Source organism: Mustela nigripes, chromosome 3 (genome assembly GCF_022355385.1).
Source record: "Mustela nigripes isolate SB6536 chromosome 3, MUSNIG.SB6536, whole genome shotgun sequence".
Taxonomy (NCBI): domain Eukaryota; kingdom Metazoa; phylum Chordata; class Mammalia; order Carnivora; family Mustelidae; genus Mustela; species Mustela nigripes.
Genome location: NC_081559.1, coordinates 161,788,046 through 161,811,027, shown reverse-complemented (window position 1 = coordinate 161,811,027; position 22,982 = coordinate 161,788,046). Strand labels below are relative to the sequence as shown.

Genomic DNA, 22,982 nt, shown 5'->3' with positions numbered 1-22,982 from the left:
GGGGCCCTAAAAACTTTCCTGGAGGGCTTAAGGCATCCTGGGAGGAGCTCAGGCTGCTAAGCCTGTGTGCCCGGAAGGGGGTGGGCTCTACCCCACATGAGTGGGCCCTAATCCAGTGTGACTGATGTCCCTACAAGAAGAGGAAGAGACCCCAGGAGTGGGTGCACACAGAGGGAAGACTGTGTAAGAATGCAATGAGAAGGCGGCTGTCTACAAGCCAAGGAAGGCAGCTCATCCCCCAGGGGTGGGGCCCTGGTGGGTGGCCTGGGCGCAGTGCCCTTCCCACTCCTCCAGCCTACTCTCTGCCTTCATCTCTGAATTTCCACCAGTGTAGGAGTGACTCAGGAAAGGACCGGATGAGCAAGGAATCTCTGCCTGTCTGGGGCCACAGGCAGCTTCTGCAGCAGCCACGGGACTCTGGCCAGTCACCAGTGAGTTTCCGACCCCCTACTGCACCCATCAGGGTCATCTATGAAATTCACCCCGGCCTAGACCCCCAGAGTTGCAGCCCATACTGGCTGACCTCACCCCGGCACAGCCATGGGCCCAGTCTAGGCTCACTCCCCTTGTTTCTTCAGATTCAACACCTGCCTGTCATTGGTGCAACTTTCTCAGTGGCAATACTTGATTTTGGTACCCGCAGACTCAGTCCTTCTAACGAACCATTCTGGTTCCTTGATTTCATCCCCTCACAGACACCGAAACCTCCCCTCGTTAAGAATCGCAGCGCCTGGGTGGCTCAGTGGGTTAAACCTCTGCCTTTGGCTCAGGTCATGATCTCACTGTCCTAGGATCGAGCCCCGCATCGGGCTCTTTGCTCAGCGGGGAGCCTGCTTCTCCCTCTCCTTCTGCCTGCCTCTCTGCCTACCTGTGATCTCTCTCTCCGTCAAATAAATAAATAAAATCTAAAAAGAAAAAAAATCACAGAGCCTCTGCTACCTCCTCTTCGACCTCCTCCTCACTTCGCGCCTTTGCTCATTTCTTCCAGAACCACAATGCCCACCTCTGCTCAACCGAACCAGGACCCAGAGTCACTGATCTTACTGCCTTCCAAGTGGCCCTCACCATCCTCAACTTCTCCAGTTCCCGCATCTCTAGCCCAGGTTCCGTGGCCAGTCACAACTCCGTGTTGTCACACACACACACCTGTGCCCTCCCCCTTCTTTTGCGCTGCGGTCCTCACACAATGGCAGTCCCGGTGGGACTCAGCCTTCTGTCAACTCCACACCTGTCCCACCCCACCTCGGCCATCCCCCCCACAACATTGAACATGAACAGCAAAAAAGATTGTAAGTCGGCTGATTGGTGTTACTTCAAATGTGAGGGAGTCTTTAGTGCTCCCTGAAAACGCAGCCTTGTCCCTCAGTGCAGGCATTCCCTCGTGCTCCAGTCCCCAGCATCTCCATCTCAGTTAGTGACATTGCTTTGGAGATCACTTGGGAAATAGTGAAATTAGAAAAGAATTTTAAGAGACTCCCATCATCGTATCTCTCTTAGTTTGCTGCCACAACAAGATACCACAGACTGGGGGGCTTAAAGAATGGACGTTTCTTTTTCCCACAGTTCTGAAGGCTGCAAGTCTGAGATCAAGGTGTTGGCAGGTTTGGGTGCCGTAGGGGGTCGGAAACTCACTGGTGACTGGCCAGAGTCCCGTGGCTGCTGCAGAAGCTGCCTGTGATGAGGGAGCAGGAGGCTGGCTGAGGACAAAGCAAGAGCTCTCTTCCTGCCCACGGGTCCTGTCCCCGTGCTTTAATAAACCACCATTTTGCACCAATGACGTCTTAAGAATTCTTTCTTTAGTCGTCGGCTCCGAACCTCCTCACCCCACCGAACCTGACTTAGGTTCTGGGACTTCATCACCTGTGGCCCCAGACAGGCAGAGATTCCTTGCTCATCCGGTCCTTTCCTGAGTCACTCCTACACTGGTGGAAAGTCAGAGATGAAGGCAGAGAGTAGGCTGGAGGAGTGGGAAGGGCACTGCGCCCAGGCCACCCACCAGGGCCCCACCCCTGGGGGATGAGCTGCCTTCCTGATGAGGGAGCAGGAGGCTGACTGAGGACAAAGCAAAAGCTGGCACCTTGCACTCCCCTCGTAATATGTATGACATTCCTCAGGCACCCCTGACCACCATAAACAAGAAACAAATAGTTAACTTGCAGAGATCACAATCCTGCAAGACAGGAGTCTCCCAACTATCTTGATGTTAATGGCTTGCCAAAAGACAACATTGATCAAGAGCAAGGCCTCAGGTATCCCCAGCACCTTGTAGGCCTCCTTTAGCATATGAAAGCTCCGTTGAAACCTCCCTTTCCCTCACCTTCTCCCAACCGCAGGGTACAGAGCCTGCCATCCCTCACAACCCGGGGCAGTAGCTCTTTCTGCCCACTGGGTCCTGTCCCCGTGCTTTAAAAAACCACCATTTTGCACCAAAGATGTCTGAAGAATTCTTTCTTGGTCATTGGCTCCGGATCTCACCCCACCGAACCTCACCTAGGCTCTAGAACTTCATCATTCCCATCTCTGTCTCCTAGGGTGGGGGGTGAAGGAGCTTCTCTCCCTGACTGCCCCCTACACCCCCACCACATGTGAGCATGCCCTCCCGCCCCCCCCCACCCCCCTTGCCCAACCCCGCAACACACACTTGCACCTTCTACTTTGTAACTATAATGAGGGAGGCAAGTGGACCCAGACAGGGTGAGCTGGAAGGGAAAAGATTTCCCCCTCAAGCCTCAGGTCACCAAAATGTGACGTCCATCCCAGGGAGAGTAGAAACACTCAGTTCCATGTGGCCTAGGATTCCCAAAAAATGTTTAGTGGTCGGAGTATAGCCTTGGATCACTGAGACTCTGGAGGTTTGGTTCTTCTAACTCTTTTTTTACTAGAAAGCATCTGAAGCATCTGGTCACAGTTGTCATTTGACAACTCAGAAATGTGGCACTTGAGGAGAAGTAGTGTGACCTTTCCACAGCCACACAACTCTTAAGTGGCCCAGCCATGACAGGAAACTGGGTCCGACTGACTCCAAACTCCCGAACAATTACTCTGTTCCCTTCCTGAGTTATCCCCGCTGGACCACACAGTATGTAGGTGTTCCTCCCACACACCCCCCTCGCTTCTCCTCGCTGGCCTCCTGATATGTACCTGGTCAACTTGGTTTAGATATCACACAATCCCTAACTTCTGGCAGGGGCGGGGGCCAGAAGGACAGTGCCGGCTGGCTGGCTGTGACCCACAGAGGGCAGCAGGCCCTCCAGAGCCAAGGCCTCACCATGTTGTACTTTCTTTGTGGTAGTCAGGCTCTTGCTGGGGTGGACGGCCCTCTGCATTTTGGTCAGCCACTTGTCAAAGGACTTTCCCAGTTCCAAAGCTTCAGAGGAAATTCTATTGAATTCTAACCTCAGACTTAGCTAGCATCATCTATGAGATGGTGGCTCATGGCCATATTATTCTGGGGAAAGTTCTCAATAATGGTTACCGATTCGACCTGCAGATTGTTCCAGAACCATCTTCTGCTCAGCACCCTCAACTGCAGCGAGAGGCCTCCTGTGAGCGAGAAACAGGTCTCAGAGCTCCAGAGAGGCTCTGGCCAGCTCCCGCCACTTGAGGCCCCAGTGGGAATAGAAAGGTGAGGACAGCAATGAGATGGTTCAATGGCAGGATTTTTAGGTTTTGTTGTTGGATCTGATGTGGCAGCCATGGGAAGAAGGAATCAAAGTTAGTGGTGCTAGAGTAAGAACTTCCAGAAGCTCCCGGGACAGGGCTGCTGGGTGGTGTGGCAAGGCACAGGCTGTGAAAAAAGTCCTCTCCGCACACAGCTGGGTCTCTGGGAACCGAGTCAAGCTCAGGTTAATTAAGGATCGCCTCCCCCTGCCTCCTCCCACATTTGCTTTCAGGAAATGGCCCCACCACTCCTGCAGTCCCCTCATCGAGCCAGAAGGCTGGGAGTTATTCTCTGCTCATCTCCCTCCCCACCCCCACATCCCATCCACATCCGAGCTGTCCCCTCTTCTCCATCCCCATCCGCCCTAAGTTTGTTCAGCTCCTTTATTCCAGCAGTAACTTGCTGGTTGGCTCCATCTTACCTCCCTCTGATCTGTCCCTTACGTTACCACCTGGAGAGCGTCTTCCCTGCTCCCTTCCCAGGAATGCTCTTGCCTCCTCTTGTCACCTGAAAACAGCCAGCTGTCCTTTACAGATACTGGCAGCATTCTGCGGGGTGGGAGGAGGGGGGGTGTTGGGGGGTGGTGGAATGATCAAGCAGGAAGTCTAAACCCGAAACTCACAACCTTGGCTCCCAAGTAACACCTCCACTTAGAGGGTCCCTGGCACTTCCACTCAGTATGCCCCAGACCACTCCCTCCATTCTTTCCCACACTCTACCCCAAGTGTGCCCCCCCTCTAGGTAAATAGCACCTCCATCAGGAGTTCAAGCAAGAAACCTGGCTAGCTGTCCCGAGTTCTCGGTTCCCTTTTCACACCTGGAGATCCAGTCCCGCTTTCCCACTGCTCTTTTGTCCACTCGACTTCTCCCCTTCTCCATGTAGCGCCCCCCAGTGTCCACGCCAGTGCCTCCAGCGGGGGCACCCAGGTGGCTTCTGAACCCTTCCCTGCTTCCATCTGGCTCCATTCTCCCATGGCCGCCAAATCTTTTGCTTCTTTAGGGTTCTAATTCTTCCTTTCCTGGAGGACCAAAACGCACCTGTACACACCTTGTTCTTAAATGATGTATACTTTATACCCTTGGTTTTTTTTAAATGATTGTTATTGATGTATAATTGACACACAATGTTCTATCAGTTCAAACTGTATGATCTTTGCCTTTTAAAGTTTATCTCAGAGACTGGCCCCCGTCAGTATGTAAAGAGCTCCCTTGTCCCTGTGATTGCCCAGCAGTCTATTGTGTGGGTGACCAACATTCACTCATCAAAGCCCTTCTGTGTTAATGTTATGATTTAGTCACTTATTGAAATTTAGGGCCTTTTTCAATCTTTCGCAACCCTACAATGCTACAGCAAATAATCTAGTGTATGTTGATTTTGAAGCATATATGTACGGGGTAAATTCATGGAAGCAAAGTTGCCGAGTCTAAGTAGTGCATTTTTGATTCTGATGAATATTGCCGAATCACTCCCTTTAGGGTTTATACAAATTTATAACTCTGCCAACAAGACAGGAGATAGTCTGTTTCCCACACCTTTGCCAACACCACGTGTTTACAAACTTGAATCTTTGCCAATCTGGGACACAGAAAATGATTTAAAAAAACGGAACGCAGAAATCAAATCCTATCATTCTCTTGCTTAAAAACTCCTCAGTGGCTTTGCTTAGTGTTGCTGTGAAATCTGATGTCCCTGTCTTGGCCCCACAGCCCCCTCTCCAGCCTCATCTCTTGCCTCTGCTCCTGAACATCCATTTCTTCTCAGTTCCTTATACACACTGAGTGCACCAGCCTCTCAGGGCCTTTGCACAGACTCTTCCTGCCCCCCGGAATGCCTTTGCCTGAATCCTCTAGGCCCCAATTGTTACCCCTCTTAAGGGGGCTCTTTGACTACCTTTCAATGTCAGTGTCCTTGCCCTTTCTTATTACTTCACCCTGTTTTTTTCCCTATCACTTATCACAATCAGAAATTACTTATATGTTTACTTTTCTTGCCCACTAGATTTTAAATTTTACCATGCCTGGCTCATACCGGGTGCTCACTCACTGAGAACAAGTTGAAAGAATGTCGGAATAAATAAACGGCTGAGGACTTCTCCCCGGACTCCCAAGGACATCAGGCTTTTCCCATATTCTCCCTCATCCCATTGTGTGTCTTAAAGACGTTGTGCTTCTAAAGCTGGAAGGCTTCCCATCCCCCAGGTGACTGCATTTCCCAGGTGTCTTCAGTCAGCTAATGTCATTCTTTGGGATCCTTCTGAAGGCAAAATGTGACTCACACCTAGGTCACAGCCGTCACAGGTGTGCCCACAGAAGCAGATTAGAGGCCCCATCAAAAACTTTCTGTGGTTGCCAAAGCAGATCTCAGGCTACAACATGCCATCTCAGGAAAAGAGACAGATCCCCTGGCTCGTCTGGGTTAATGTTGGTTAATTATTCAAGTCAATCCACTACATTGGAGAGTTTGAAGGCAAGAATCAAAGTAGGATGTGAACACAGGAAATCAAAGTAACACTTCATGTGGGAAACAGAAAGCATATGAGTTCATGGAATGACTCTTGTATGGGTTGAGTTGTGTCTCCCCAAAATCCATATGTTGAAGACCTAACACTTGAATGTGACTATCCTTGGAAATGGGGTTCTTTCAGAAGTAAGCTGAGGTTACAATGATGCAGGGTGGGCTATAACCCAATAAGGTGGGTGTCTTTATAAAAAGGAGCGATTTGGACCCAGATGCACACAGGTAGAGCACCATATGAAAGTGAAGACAGAGGAATGCAAAAGATAGCCAGCAAGCCCCCAGAAGCTAGAGGAGAATGTGGCATGGAGTTTCTTTTGCATCCCTCAGAAACAACCAACCCTGTTAACACCTTGATCATGAACTTTTAGCTTCCAGAACAGTGAAACAATCTTTTTCTGTTAAGTCAGTCAGTTTGTGGTTCTTGGTTATAGCAGCCCTGGCAAACTAACACAACCAGAAAGCATGTTAGGCTAACTTGGACAGTGTATTTTGCATGCCCAAAGTAAATTTATCCCTTTTTCCCTCTAAATAAACTCAGTCACAAGTGTTTCCTTGCTTGAGTGGTAGAAAGCATATGTGGCTTAGGTGGAAGGGCCTGGGGTATAGTCCTGGTGCACATTCCCATTCTGGCTTCAGTAGACAACAAAGTGAGTGTGTTGCATAAATGATCTCTCCTGTTCCCTCGCTGATCAATGCTTGAGGGTTCTGCAGCTCCCACACCCTTTCCCTCATGGGCATGGTTACCACCAAACAGCTTGCAAGGCTTAGGGAGCTCAAGGCCAAAAAGCTAGCACCCTCAGTGTCAGAGGTAGGACTGTGGAGACCCTTTGCATTTGGACTTGATAACAATATCCTGCTTACTCTCCCTTCCTCTCCTTTCCCACTCACAGAACTGCCCTCTCTTTTCCATTCATGCGGAATTCGGTTTTAAACCACTTCAAAATGGTTTCGTCTACCTGGAGATCTCACTTGGGGATGTTAATTCTTTGGAGTCATTTGGGAAACTATGAAGGCATTCTTAGTTATCACCATGAAATTGGGGGAGGGGTATCAGATTCACAGGCAAAGGCTAGGGTGCTAAGGATCCCACAGTGTGCAGGGAAAGCTTACATAATAAAAATTCTCCCACCCAAATTTCAATAATGTCTCTGCTGAGAAATACTCATAGGATGGTGTCAGGGAAAGACTATGGACCTTGGACCTTGGTGCCAGGTGATGTCTCAATTACCTATTGCCGTGTAAAAAGAACACCCTAAAACTTAAATGGACTTCAAGTAATAATCTTATTATTCTCTCTTACAGTTCTGTGAGTTGACATATCATCTGGGTGGTTTCACTTGACATCTCTCACGCAGCTGTAGTCAGATAGTGACCAGGGCTGGAGTCTACCGAAGGCTCATCTGGAGTCCAAGATGGTGGCTCACTTACATGGTAGGCAGTTGATGCTAGTTAAACTGGAGATTGACTAAAGTGTTTTTACATGTGGCTTAGGCATCTCCCAAGAGGATGCTTCTTTCCAAGAAAGAGTGTGCCAGAGGGAATATCCCAAAAGACCAAAGCAAATGCTGCAGGGCTTCTAATGACCTAAGTCTTGAAAGTCACCAAAAATCCCCCACATGGTGTTATATTGGTCAAAGCTGACACAAGACCTGCCCAGACTCAACGGGTAGAGAAATAGACTCCATCTTTTTTTTTTCTTAAGGACTTTATTTATTTATGTGACACAGAGAGAGAAATCACAAGTAGGCAGAGACAGAGGGAGAAGCAGGCTTTCCACTGAGCAGAGAGCTCAATGCAGGACTCGATCCCAGGACCCTGAGATGATGACCTGAGCTGAAGGCAGAGGTTTAACCCACTGAGCCACCCAGGCGCCCAAAAGACTCCATCTTTTGATGGAGAAGGGGAAGAAGAGCATGAGGGATTAGTCCATCTTTGAAAATATAATCTATCACAGAGGACTTGGCTTTACATCCCGCTTCTACTACTTACTAAATTAAAGACTTCCATTAAATCCTGTGTTTTCCTTGAAAGAATGGGATAACATGGTAGCAAATGTCTTGAAAGCCTATGGAAACTCTTGCTAGTTGTTACTGTTGGTGTTTTCGTATTAATGGGAATAATGGTCCCAATTCCAGAAATTCTCGTAATGCTATGCATGTATCTGACATTTTGTTTTTGCTGACTTTATTATTGAAGCATTTGAAAAGCAGCCTTGGTGTGTGTTTGTAAAGCCATCATTTGACCAACATAGGTCCAGCCTTTTTTCCTTTATTGGATTTTTAATTAATTTTTATTGTATCAAAATATACCATCTGTGAAAGTCCCTTGACTTCCTTCCTATCTCATCTCTCTTTCTTTCCCAGAGGCAAAACTACTCACAACATTCACAGCTTTATTTTTCTTTTTTGGTATTTGCATTCATATTTTTAGATGATAGGCATATAGCCTCTCAAGTCACTTATTTTAAATATTTTCCACTAGAGTAAGCAAATATTTTAGATCATTCATCCTGCCCCTTCCTGTGCTTTCTAGCCTTCCAACATAATTGTTTATCAGTTTTTGGTTCAATCCACACACAGTATTTTCATTATGATGATTATGTAAAATAAACATTGTTCGCTACCTCAGCAAGTAGTGAGCTGAGATTTTATTTTATTTTTTCCTCAGTGTTTTCTTCCTTCTGGAGTTAATAATTCCTTTATATCTTGCATTTGCTTTGTTTTCCTTAAATATCTATATCTTTCCCTATTTCCAGTAACTCTGCAAACTGATTCAATCATCAGAATTTCCTAGAGAAATTCTTCTTGGAGCCTCAATGCTCTTTTCTAACCCCAACTGGTGGGTTCCTAGGCCTGTCCCATAGCATTCATTCTGGGACTTTCCTTCACCCCCATCTTGGAAATTCCCTTTGCCCCGATGCATTTTTGGATCCCAAGCCTTCTTCCTCTTTCTTGGTTATGCCCTCATCATGGAGCATCCTCCGGTGGCTTCCCAAGAAAGGGCACATCAAATGTAAACTTTTTTGTATTTTACATGTTAGAAAATGCCTTTATTTTGTCCTCATACTTCTTCAATAGTGTGGCCAGGAATAGAAATCTAGGCTGCAAATAATTTTCCCTGGGGATAATGAAAGCATTTTTCCAAAGTCTTCGAACTTCCAGTGCTACTTTTGAGAAATCCAATGCCATTCTGATTTTTGATCTTTTATATGTAACTTCTGAGTTTTCTCTTTGAAAACTCTTAAGACTTTTTTTTTTATCCCTAGAGTTCTAGTGTCACAATGGGGTATCTTGGTCTAGGTCCATTTTCAGCTACTGTTCTGGGCATGTTGGCCAAGATTTGTGTCCTTCAGTTCTAGAGCATCTTTTTGTATTATTTCTTTGGTAACTTCCTTATCATCATTTTTCTCTCTTCTTCTGAAACTCCTTATTGCATGTTGAACCTCCTGAATTACTCCTCTAATTTTCTTTTTTATTCCTATTCCTCTTCTCTTTGTTTGCTTTCAGGGAAATTTCTGTCACTGTATCATCCAACGCTGATACAGAATTTTTGAAATTTTCACTTCATATATTTGATTTTCAAAAACTCTTTCTTGCCTTGAGTATCCCTTTTTCTTCATATCCTGGGGATGCAGGGTTTTCTCTTATGCCTTCAAAGATATCAAATATACTTTATTTTCACTTTCTGCTGCTCATTCATCATTTCTGCTTCTTTCATAGATCCTTTTGCTGTCCTGTTTGACTATTTTATTCTCTGTCCTGTTGGATATTTTCTTCTCTGGTGATTGTTAACTGCCACTCAGATTTAAGGTTATGGTCTTAAAGAGCTGACCGAAGTTCTGTGTACATGGATGGGATCTATTCTAGGGTGATCACGTCAACAATGGCTTTTTTGCCTGGAGCCTCCAAATGTCAGTGTGTGTTGGTCTTTGTCCTGGACTGGGTCAGTTCCTACAGAAAAGAATCTTTCACCCTTCTGCCCCTGTTGATCTTAGGCTAGGAGGAGGACAGGATGAGGCAAAGGAGAAGGGCTCACTTACAGTGCAAACTTTCAGCGAACCCAGGCTCCCTCTGTAGCTGAAGTCAGTAGCACAGTCTCTCATATTGAGTTTTTCTAGAAAATAACTCTCCTGTCCCCTGCAGGAAGGGGAGTAGGGGTTGGGACCTGCAAGCTATCTGCCTCTTATAAATACAATAAAAACAATGTCTCTTTCCAGGGCCCACACCATCCCCTTCTACAGGACTGCCTTGGTTCTCTGGGCCGTTAGCAACTTAGTCCCCTTTGTGGTTTGCTATCCTGCTCCCAAGGCACTCAGTTCGGACTTTCCTCCTTCCTGCTTATTCCTTCGCTTTTCTACTATCTTGATACATTGTGATTTGGGGTTACATTATGTCTCCCAACATGTAAGAGACTTCTGAGGACGGACTGGAAATTGCTCTACCCACCGGCTTGAAACCGATGGTCTCCGCAGCCCATATAAGTCACTGGGGAAACCTGCCTTTTGCGTAACCCTTAAATCACCAGACCCATGCCTCTCCATGGGCTTAGAACTCTAATAACAGCAGCAAACAACGGCCATTTTTAACGCCTACGATGTGCCAAACACTTTGCATAAACTACCTTTAACCCTCGCTACAACCTACAAGGTGAATGTGATTATCCACACCCAACATAAGAGGAAACTGAGGCCCAACCAGTTTCAAAAGCTTGTCCCAGTTCATTCCTTTGATGAGTGGCAGGGTCAGGATTTGAATCCAGGTCTGTCTGGCCCCAGATTGCCTCCAACAACCAAAGCCTTACAAGCTTCAGGTGGCCCAGTGAGTGGCCCTTACATCTTGGGTCTCGGTGCTGACTGACACACTCTTATGTGTCCGTGATTAAAAGGCATCCTTTGGCGGTACAAATAAGGTCCCGCAGGATATGTGGTCCATTCGGTTGTTCTCATCTTGTGTGTGTTTGAGGTGAACCTTTCAGGTAAGCAGGCCTTGAATCTGCAGTGTGCAGCCTTGAGCTGATTTTAAAAGAAGCCAGTTCATAGGAAGACTAATGAGACCAGCCACCCTCCCCCAGCCCTGACTCCTGCTGATCTCCAGAGCTGCAGCAGGAGCCCGGTAACCATGGTGATGGTGGCGGTCTGCCCACAGTGGAGGGAGGCGGGCGTGGGGGAGAGGGAACTGGGAAGAAGCCTCCTGCAGGGGATGGGACAGAAGGGTTCCTCGAAGCTCACTTGGCGTGGAGGGTGCGAGTTGGGGGGGGGCCTTGGGGGCGGGGCTGCTCCCCCAGGAGCACACCCCTGCCTGCCAAGCGCCCACCTGCCTTACCAGCCTCCCTGGCATTCACGTTCTCACCTCTTTCCCTGACTCACCACGCAGGTGGGTGACTCACTGCGCCTGGGGTGTGAGCGGGGCAGGGGCGGTGCACAGAAGCCTCTCTCTCGGGCTGGGGTGCTTAGTGGGCTCCAAGGGGGAAGGGGTGGTGAGCAGCATCTGGAGAAGGCAGGCCTGAGGGACCTGAACTTCACTTGGCGGGGATTGGGAAGGGGACACGAAGGTCCCACTCTCCGGGCATCTGTCCCTGCCTGCCTCCAACTCCACCATTTCCTGGTTCTTGAGCCTGGAGATCCCATACCCACTGGCAGTGCTTGACAGGGAGGGTGAAGAGGCCTCTGGGCCCACGGCTTGCACGGGGCTGGCAGCCCAAATATAGATCCAGTATCCCCCGAAGTTTACTCCCTTCTCCAGTCCCTTGACAGACTTCCAGTCACCCCCAGCCTAAAGATACAACTCCGAAAGTGGCTGACATAGCCGTCCTCTCCAGTCCTGACTCCTACCTTGGTCCCCTCCACCCTCTGCCCTGGGCCTCCCTGGCCACCTTCCATTCCCCCCGCAGCTTTCTCACAGGGCCCTGCCCTCACTCCCTCCCCGCTTATGCCCTTTCGGATATCCTCCACCCAAACATCACTTCTTCGGGAACACCCGTATTAGCCTCATGGATCAGTCACTGCACCCCCTGAGGCCCCCACGAAGCTCTTCTTTGCAGCGTTCCTCACAGCTGCCATGCCTTGATACGATGGGTCTCCCTCGCACCGGACTGGAAGGGCCCGGAGGGGAGGGCCAGGCCTTTGTCTCTGCTCCCATTGGATTCCCTGCCTCTTGCACAGTGTCTGGCAGATGACTGTCACTCAACAGAGAGGGAGGGAGGGACAGCTTGGGTAGACAGCTGATGCAGCTCTCCCCCTCCCCTCCCACACCTGCCCCTTCCCCCAACCCCGACTGGGAGGCAGAAACCAATGTGACATTTCTCCAGACCTCTTGTTCCCCCGTGGTGAAACTACTATGACTGGGGACTTGGGCTCCTCAAGCCAAATGATCACTTGTCTTCCTCTCAAAAATGTGTTTCTTGAAGGTAAGAGCAGCTAACACTTCCAGCATGAAAGAAGTATTTCTTGAGTGCCCACCCCCTCGCCCCCACCATTTGGCTCACATTTCAGAGCGTTCGCTTTCTTTCCTGCAACCACCAGGCCTGGTTCCTATGGCACCCAGTTGTCTGATTTCTAAGGATAACGTGCCCCTAAAGACCACCAACACACAAGGGTCTTGTGGGAAAGGGCAGGAACGACTTCTGGGGCCAGACTCCCCCAAATCCTGATGGTGGGGCTTTCTGCCTGGGGAGATGGAGATGACTGGAGGTTTTCGAGGCCCTTTTCTCAAGCGTGTACAGAAACTGGTACCCCTCAGCCCTGCAATCCCAGTCCAGGTCCCTGCAAAGGGCTCCAGGGAGTGAGTCACCTCTGATAAACCCAGGTAGGAGGGATTTTGATAAGATAGAAGAAAGGGTGTTTACACAGGGCCCTTCGATATTGGGTGGGTCTGTTTGGTGTGCAGGCCAAAGAACATCCTTTGGAAAAGCAAGGAAGTCCTACTTGAAAACAAGAGGGAAGGCAGAGCCACTGACTGCCTCCTGCTGATGTGTCCTTGAACTTCTTTTAAATGGGTTCTGAGTCCCTCTTATAAAAGAAAGGTGTCTGAATGCATAATGCGAATCAAATGCATTCTCTAACTATATGACTTTGGGTAAATCATTTCACTTCTCTGCTTGATAAACTGCTTCAAAGCCAACTCGGAGGACCTGTTGGGGACCCTTTCACTCTAATAAATATTTCTGGACTCATTAAGGTCTCCTCTGTCATGTACTTGAGTTTAAGTCTCTATTCTAGCATTTGCTGATTTTCTAGTAAAATGGAGCCTCATCCCAGGGCTCTGTGGGTCTCCAGCCTGGTGCCCCGTTCCTGGAACGAAGGAGAGGCTGTTCGTTAGTCACGGTTCCCCCACCCTTCTCCACCTTCCAATAAGTGTGGAATGGGCTGTCGCAGGTGTTTGGAGACCACGCAGTCTGTTTCTGAAAGGAAATTCCTGGCTTGTTAAGAATAATCCAGGAAGCCTGAAGATTGTTCCGTTCCTCAACAGGGACCTAGCTAGAGGCCTTCAGTCTTGGACCCACAGAATGCTTTTATGTGAAACCCTGTTTCAGACAAACCACTATTCCAAGAACCAGCAGGACTGGGAAGCCCATCTGAGCAGAGGCAGAAGAAACACAGGTGGGGGGAGCCCTGTTCACAGGCCAGCCCTAGAAACAATGCCAAAGCCCATAAAACTAGAGTCAAGCCTCGAGTTCTCAGCGGAGGCCTGCCCCACCCTCCTGGTGTAACATATAAGGAAACAGGTTCACAGAGGTGAGTTGAACCACCCAGGATCACCTGGAGAGTGGGTGGCCAAGCTGGGACAAGAGCTCAGTTTTGCCACCAGGGAGAGGTTGCCTTTGGACCTTAGTTACCCATTGTAAGTTCTTCTGAAGCATAGAGCCCTGCTCATTTCCGTCAAGGATTAACAGGGAATTGAGGTATGAAGTCCAGGGGGTTGGAGCTAATTTTCTGAGCAGTGACTTCCTTTGAGCTTATGAGCTTACATACACAGTATAGCAAAATGTAGCATTAGGTCAACAGGGAAGACCATCTTATCAATCATGAAAGGTCCTTTCTAACTCTCAAGTTTCTGTTTGATTAGTTTGTTTGTTTTCAATATTAACCAAAGATAACCATTCATCTCTAGACCTCTTGAGACTCAGCCAATGTGTCCAAGATCTCACTGAATTGGCAATAGATACTGTGTTGAGAAGGAATACCAGGGTCCCTCAGGGCCCAGCGTGTGGCCACCCACACATCTGCACCCCTGCCTCCCTGCAAAGGCCCAAGGAGAGACTATCACAGGTGACTGACAAGCAGTGTCAAGTATAAATCTCCTAGGAATATCCTGGAATAAGCTGGCTTCTCATGAAACTGTGGTGGAAGCAGAGCAAGTCTGAGATTCTCCTGTTTTATCAGAGATTGGGAAAGGGCCCACAGGACTGGGGTTCTCCATCTCCTGGAGTTGGAGTAGGGGCTGGGCTCTCCTGGCGCTGTGATAGAAGTAAGTGGAAAAGTTGTATTTGTCGGGTCCTGGAGGATATGATATGGTCTCCCAGGAAACAACTTCCAACACAGGGCAACAGAAAGGGAGTCATTACTCCACTCAAGAGTAGCCCCACAAACCTTAACTCCCCAAACCACAGGGGGTACCCAGGGTGAGGAGTGGTTAGAAGATAAAGAAGAAGAGGTTGGGGTCTGGGGGTCACGGGCCACTGCTCTCAGAGCAGATGGAGCTGTGAGGAGATGGCACAGCCTGGCAGGGACAACTGAGCTTAGAGAGTAAGATTCTGTTCAAAAAACTTAAGAGAAACTCCCAAGTTTCCTTTTAGGCTCTTCTTAGATAAGAGGACCAAGTTGCCAACAGACCTCAGGAGACATGGAGCAGAGAGACAGGGGTGGTAGGAATGAACCAAAGTATAGAACATATAGTGTCTCAGTTAAAAGCCCAGGCCCAGGAATGTGACCTGTGTTGAATCTCAGATCCTGCACTTACTAGAGATGTAAAGGGATTGGGCAGATGTCTAAACTTTGGCTTTCTCAACTGAAAAATTGGGACAAGAACACCCACCTAATGTTGATTAAATGACATCAGATATAGGAAGTCACATATCTTATCACAATGTCTAAGTATGTTAGAGTGGTCGTATTGGTTATCTGTTGCTGCATAGCAAATTACCCTCAGACGTTGTGACTTAAAACAACAAACATTTACTATCCACAGCTTCTGTGAGTCAGGGATCTGGGCACAGTTTAGCTGGACACTTCTGCCTCAGAACTTCTCGAGAGATTGTAGTCAAGCGATTGGCAAAGAGGTCTCATCCACAGGCTCGGCTCTTGTGCAGAAGGGACACATCCAGGCTCACCAACATCGGTGTTGGAAGGCCTCAGTCCCTCACCATGTGGTCCTCTACACAGGGCTGCCTCATGACACGGCAGCTGGTTTTCTTCAGGGCACGCGATCCAAGAAAGAACAACAGCAAGAGAGAAAGTACCCAAGAAAGAAGGCACAGTCTTTGTATAATCTAATCTCAGAAGGGGACCCCATTACTCCAGATATATTCTCCTCATAATATTCATGAGGTCAATAGATCGGATCCATACTCAAGGGGAGGAGTTACATAGAGCATGAAGATCAGGAAGCAGAGTTCACTGACAATCATCCTAGAGAATGCCTACTACACTGTTTAACATTGCCTATTTTATTATTCCTTTTATTCTCCAAATAATTCTCCAGTGATACCACTACAAGTTTTTTTTTTTAAGATTTTTAAAAAAGATTTTATTTATTTATTTGACAGAGATCACAAGTAGGCAGAGAGTCAGGCAGAGAGAGAGGAGGAAGCAGGCTCCCTGCCGAGCAGAGAGTGCAATGTGGGGCTTGATCTCAGGACCCTGGGATCATGACCTGAGCTGAAGGCAGAGGCTTTAACCCACTGAGCCACCCAGGTGCCCCACCACTACAAGTTTTATTGCTTCCATTCCTTCTGCCAGAATTGCCTGCTTCCAAATCTTTACATTTTCCAATCCTACCCATCTTGCAAGGCCAGACTCAAATGGTACTTTCATGAAGTCTTGGTTAACTGTTGCCTTGTAGGAAGTAGTTGTTTTCTTCTCTGAGGTCTAAGAGGGAAGGGTTTGATGGGGGGAAGTGACTAAGAACAGCTCTGTGGTGCTCAAGATAAATGCAATGACACTTAAATGAGAAGGAAGAAGGTAACTCAAATACATTCCATGTGCTTTTTCTCAAAAATGGGCTATTGTGGGGCACCTGGGTGGCTCAGTGGGTTAAAGCCCCTGCCTTCCACTCAGGTCATGATCCCAGGGTCCTGGAATCGAGTCCCGCTTCGGGCTCTCTGCTCAGCGGGGAGCCTGCCTACCCCCCTTCTCTGCCTGCCTCTCTGCCTACTTGTGCTCTCTGTCTGTCAAATATATAAATAAAATATATTTTAAAAAATAGGCTATTGGTTTTGGCATTCTGGATCAATGAGGGCACCAGCTCTATTAGACTACTGCAGAAACTGCTTTCATATTTCTGCTTGTTCTGGGCTGGGAGAGCACCTACCCATTTGCTGACCCTTAGGACTAGGCTTTGCTAATAAAAAAGATGTGGGTCAAAAAAAAAAGGGGGGAGGGGTTCTTCTGTAGGTATGCTCCTATAGCTCCAAAAGCAATGTACAAACACACAGCCTTCTGCCTACCATGGAAGTAAGTCATTTGGGAAATAAATTGAACTGTGGTGGTTTGTTCTTCTATCTATGACTTCTCTCATAAGTTTGAAAATCCCATCTCCCAACATGTTTCTGTTAGGCCTGAGCAGAGCCTTATCCCATACCAAAATGCTCTTCTGTGATGAGTCCAGGCATCTCAAAAGGATGAACTGCCATAGGGTTTCCATGGGGATCATGGGCTGCTAAGGAAGAGACAAAGCCAGGGCAGCAAATGTGCCTTCTGTGGAGTCAAGGGTCCAAATGGAGCCAAATCAGCTTGAGTAGAGGGACATCAGCTCAACTCAGGGAAAGGGAAGGAAATTTGCATGTATTATCATCCGATGGCTAGACCGAGCAGCTAATAGCCATGACATTATTGAATCATCAAGAAAACCTGCGGAGGTAGAGGGTATTTTCCCCACTTTACAGATAAGGAAACAGATTCAGTGACGTGAGTTGGCCTCCCCCAGGTTATACCAACAGGAAAGCACAAGACGGCTTGACTCAATGCCTATGTTTGTTCCATGATCTCCTCTTACAAATGATTGTGGAAAGACAAAGGGAAAGGCAGGGCTATAAGACAGGCTAACTAAAGTGACTCCAAAAATAGGTATTACAGACCAAACATGAAGTTTCATTTAGATCTCCCAAGTTCCCAAATCGAATTGTAACAAGGCTTCTCTTACTGTTTCTTGAGTTGCAAAAAAGCAGTCTTCCATAGGGACAACCTGGGGCAAAGGGTGGGAAAAAATGTTTAGTATGAGTAATAACAAGACCTCCATAGCCCCCTGCCCCCCGTTACCACCCCATCTTTATCAGAAGATACATATTAAAAGTGATAACACAATGAGAGAGCAAACAGGATGGAAAATCTCAATCTAATTATCAGCTTCTATTCTTATTTAAACCCCATCCCCTGCTCTCCTTACTCCTTCTTATGCCATCTTTCTGTTCTTTTAAGATTGGACACAATTTCCTGTCCCAAAGGAGATGTCTCCCAGAAGGAAGTAGAAGACTCAAGCCAGGAGAAGACACAGGACTGATTCAAGGCTGTGGGGTAAGATCATCTCAAAATGGCTGATGCCAATCCGTTTCTGCTCCCCTCAACTTGATGATGTGGATTGGTTTAAACAATTGTTGAGTCTTTTGGGGGGTGTGGTTATGGAAAAACCAGGAGGTCTAGAAGAGCCCACCTAAGGCAATATGTCAACATTTGTCCTTTGATCTTCTCAACAAACATTCAGTTAGCACAGATTCGCTGCCAAGCACAGAGCTGATAGGTACAGTGGGACTCAACTGTGTGGAGACTCAGACCCTGTCCTCAAAAGATCTAAAATTCTATAGAAGAGATATAATGTGCATATGTCACTTAAAAATAAGACTGCATGTTATACATTCCCTTTTGAAAAACAGAATCAAGTTAGTATTCCTTAAAAAGGAAGGAAACTCCAGAGTGCCTGGGTGGCTCAGTCAGTTGAGTGTCCAATTCTTGATTTCACTTCAGGTCTTCATCTCAGGGTTATGAGTTCAAGCCTTGCATTGGGCTCCATGCTTGGTGTGGAGCCTACTTTAAAAAAAAAAAAAAAAAAAAGAAGAAGAAAATTCTGATTTATGTAATAACTTGAGGACATTATTGTAAGTGAAGTATGCCAATTACAAAAAGATAAGTACTGTATGATTTCACTTATAGGAGGTCCCTAAAGTAGTTAGATTCATCAAGACAGAAAGTAGATGGTGGTTGCCGGTAGAATAGCGAGGTGTTGCTTAATGGGCACAGAGTTTCAGTTTTGCAAGATGAAAAAGTTCTGGAAAAAAAAAAAAAGAAGTTCTGGAGACTGTGCAACAATGTGAAAACACTTAACGCTTTTGAAGTGTACTCTTAAAAAAAATGTCTAAACCTGTAAACCTGGTGATTCACAGACCTGTACCCCTGGGGATAAAAATATGTTTATAAAAAATTAAAAATTAAAAAAAATGTCTAAGTTGGTAAAATATGTGTATTTTACTCTGACTAAATATATAAAAAAAAAGTTTTAATGGAAAAAGTTGCTACTGACTTGCAAAAGATGAAGCAATTATGTACATAACAAGAGATACCAAAGATGTCTTTGGGGGGGGGGGGGCTTTAACTGAGCCCCCTTTAGAATAGAGGGCCTAGAGATGGATAGAAAAAAAGGTCCTTCCAGGTGAACAAAGAAGCAGAAGCAAAGGCATATCTTTAAAAAAAAAAAAATCCAGAAATTTCTCTCTTCCATTGCCTCAGCCCTTAACAGACATTTTTCCAGTGATCAAACCGCTGGAGCCTCTGTCGATGACTCTCTCCTGTGACATCTCAGCAAGGCCTGGCTCTCCTGCCTTCTCCTGCCCTTCATCTCTTACCCTCTTTCTGTGCATGCCTCATCCTGTCTCTTGTTCTCACTCTCTGTCTGGTGTCTTTTGAACCTTCTAAAATGAAATCCTTGACAAAAGTTTGCTTTCAGCCCAGAAGTAACCTTCCTTGAGGTCTCTTCAGCAACAGAAAATACCCAGAGACTCTCACACCTTTATTAGCAGACCTTGTTTTGTTGTTCTTTTCCTCCTTGGATACCAGAAGCTTCAGAAGAAATGACCTCATCTCCTACACCAGGCAGCTCTGGATGGTAAGAACGATCTCTCTGACAGACACTTCCATTGCCAATTCTCCCAGATTAACAGCGGTTTCATAGAACAGCACTCTGACAGGGAGGGAAAGAAAGGGAGGCAGATTTATACTTAATTCGTGAACAGCGTCAAGAGGAGGATGGGTTCTGCCGAGAATGTCTTCATCTTTGGAAGGATTATTAAAGTCAGAGCTTATTCCTCATGTGAATCATCGAGATTTAAGGCAAGAATCGTTTTGTATGAGAACGGTAACCAGTCGCAGGGAAGGCTCTGGAAGACAGCCTCCCAGGCCGGGCTGTGGGCCCTCCTGCACGGGCTGGGGGATTCAGGGCAAGCAAGCCGAAGGTTCATTTGATCAGGGAGGAGGCCTGGTCCTCACTCCCCGGTCCCTGAAATGTGGACTCACATAGCGGGAATGCCAGAAACGTGTCTGGGGGAGCCCATCAGGTTGACCAGAAGCATCGCCCTGCTTCGCTCAGCCCAGTGTGATTTGGACAGGCTGCCCCATCTCCAGTTGGAAAATTGCTTGTCTTCAGTTTCCTGTCTTTTCATCTGGTCCTTCATTTTCAATTGTTACCTTTGGTTCTGAGTGAGGAGGACACGTGCCTTTTTTGGGGGGTAAATATAGACCAGGCTGAACATAGCACGCTGGGCATCATCACAGGTCCTGACTCCTCCCCTTGGTGTCTCCACGCTGGAGAATTCACGTGGCCCTTTTCCTCAGCCCTTCAGCTCTGTCTAGACAGCTTTCAAGTCATCAAATACTGGAAAGAAGGCCGAAATCAGTGCGAACATTTACTCTGCTGGGATTGATCACTTTGGAGGCGAAGGTTGCGGGGGTGGGGAGGGATCCCATTCAGGGACCGCGGTCTTTTCTTTGGTGTCTCTTCAACTCCATTAAAAATGATCACAACAAAATCATGGGATGTCAGCCCTGGGGGGCATCTTGGATGTCATCTTAGCCAAGCCCCGCATGATGCAAGAACCCTCCAGAAGCATCGTGGCTGGCTGTGGCTGGCTCAAACAGTCAGACATTTTCTCTGATGGAGCGTGGACTCCTTTTAGGAGAGAATTCACTCTTCCTTAGACTAAATGAAAACTATAATCTGCGTGTTGAATAGCTTCCACCCACAGACACTGATGCCAGGCGTATATGTTTGTTGACTGACCACCTGACGGGCTGGCTGACTGAACCTGACTGAGCAGAGTCCGTTGGCACAAGGAGGAGAACAGGGCAGGAGAGAAAGCGGTGGCAGTGGTGACTGGTAGTGGGACGAGTAGGAAGGGAGGAGCAAAGCACATTTTTCTTGAAGGGTTTTGTTTTTGTTGTTTTTTTTTTCCTCTCTCTCTTTGGTGGAGAATAGAGGGGAAGGCATGATTGTCCCAGCAAATGTTTTCATTCCCTCACATCTTCTAAACAAACCTACAACCCCCCCCCCCCGCCAACCCAAGCCATCTAATTTGTAAGTAAATCACACTTCACATTTATGAAATGAATTAAATTACTTTTGATGAGTGAAAAGTGACTAGAGCTAAGTAGTGCCTATTTTCCTAAATTTCCTAGTACTTTGTCGTGACATCTTTCCCTCCCTCTCTCTGTCTCTGTCTGTCTGTTTCACACACACACACACACACACACACACACACACACCCTCCAGAGCTTACAGATCTTGTCTTCTGGCCTCCTCAGAGCAAGCTAGCTAGCTAGAGCCGCTCACAGTGACCTTTGCTTTAACTCCGTCACCCTCCCCCTCTGCCTCTCCGTCCTCAAACAGTTGCCCCCCTGCCCATTAGGAGGGCTCAAGGCCCTCCCTGCCTCTCCCCACCCCTGCGCACCCCTCCACAGCTCCCTGTTCTGGCAGGGCTGTTGGGTTAGAGCTGGAGCCTCCTCGCAGACATCAGACAGGCAGCAAACACGCTTTGCTTTGTTCCTGCTGCCGTGTGGGAGGGCTGGGGAGGATCCCCAGGGCGCAGGCTGCAAGCGCTCCCCTGAATCTCAAAATGAAGACGGCTCACACCGGCTTGCTTGCACGGCTTCGGCTTCACATGTTGCTCCTGGATCTGGGATCCCATAATCCATGGGAGTTGCTGATACTGTGGCTGCCACTGGTATTCTGGATCCTTCCCAGATAGGTCATCCCCTTTATGGCAGGCCCCTGGTCACCCAGTATCTGGAACTGTGATGCCCCAGCCACCAGAGCCAAGTGAGATAGATGGCCAGTAGGGAACTGTACGCCGTTCTTCGGCCTCAAGGACAGCTGAGCCAGATAATACTGGCTTTGGTAATTGAGCTACAAATAGACCCTTGGCTTTTTGCCTTTCCTTTTGCAGATAACTGGAGCTATAACTCATCAAAAATCTACAAGACTGTCTCTGTGCACTAGTCCTTAGACACAGAATTCTCTGGGTTGAAAGGACGCTAGATGTGAACCAAGGTTTATGGGGCTCCTAGTATGCGCCGACCTTCTGCTGGCAGGTTTACTTCCATTCATCCAATAAAGAATGACTTTTTCAATCCCATGCACGGAAATAGGTCGTTCCATCAGCACTTCGTTAAACCAAATATTCCAGGATGATTTTCACGTGGCTCTATTCTGCAGTTAGCGGGTGTCCTGCCTGTCTGTCCCCTCAGACTGGGAGCTCGGTGAGGGCAGGCCACAGAGCTCCCAGCATGGGCTCTCTTACCCAGGGGCTCAACAAAGGCACGTGCGGCGGAATTTCGGTCTGCAGCGCTCCCTTCCACTGGACCCAGAAATAGCCACATATCCTCAGCAGAGGGAGTCTGGCCTCCATGCCCATGGCCCCCACGTACAGATGGTGAGACACGGATAGAAGAGTCAGAATGTGTTCCAGGTGCCCTGTCAGAACCATACCGACAGTACGGAGGGGCCTAAACCCAAGTCTTAAAGTTGTCCTCCTCTGTATGACCTTAGCTTAATGACAGGAAGCCACATGCTTCCTTTGGCCTGAGACGCCTAGAGCAGCATCTCTCCTCCCATTAAATGTTAGCAGGTTGGCAGCCACACCTCTCTCATTTTGCTGGATAATTTCCATTTTAGGTATTCTGTCCCATTGTTCCTGTCCATTCACGTGTATGTGTCAGACTGTGCTATTTCCAGTTCGGAAAGCAGAGTTTGGAATTGCACTCTCGAAGAATCGTTCGTCTGATGGTTCATACATCCCCTGGGATCATTTGGGTTCCTTCTAAAGCCGTGACACTGAGACAAGAATTCACGTGAAAATAGTGTATTGGGGGAGGTGCTGAGAAAACCAGAGGAAATGCGGAGAGAGCTAAGAAAGCGAAGGCAGAGCTAATGACTGAGGGGTCAGTGACCTAGCCAGCTACCCAGGTGGGTGATAGGGGCTTACTCCTGTCAGGGAAAATCTGGGGCTCCCGGTCAAACTGTGTTCAGCTCACCTGGAGAGGGCGGGGACCGGGGTATTCTTCGGTGGTGCTCATCAGTCATTGGTTGCAGGATACTCCCTGCACAC

General features: G+C 47.8%; 1 long non-coding RNA gene across 1 annotated transcript in view; it reads left to right on the top strand.

Annotated features, from left to right (window-relative positions):
- Positions 1-19,679, top strand: part of LOC132014208 (uncharacterized) — a 39,393-nt gene extending 19,714 nt beyond the window's left edge. The window contains exons 2-3 of the long non-coding RNA XR_009403241.1: positions 17,812-17,907; positions 19,331-19,679. This is a non-coding gene — a long non-coding RNA (uncharacterized LOC132014208). The remainder of the gene's footprint in view (positions 1-17,811; positions 17,908-19,330) is intronic.
- The last annotated feature ends 3,303 nt before the right edge of the window (positions 19,680-22,982 follow it).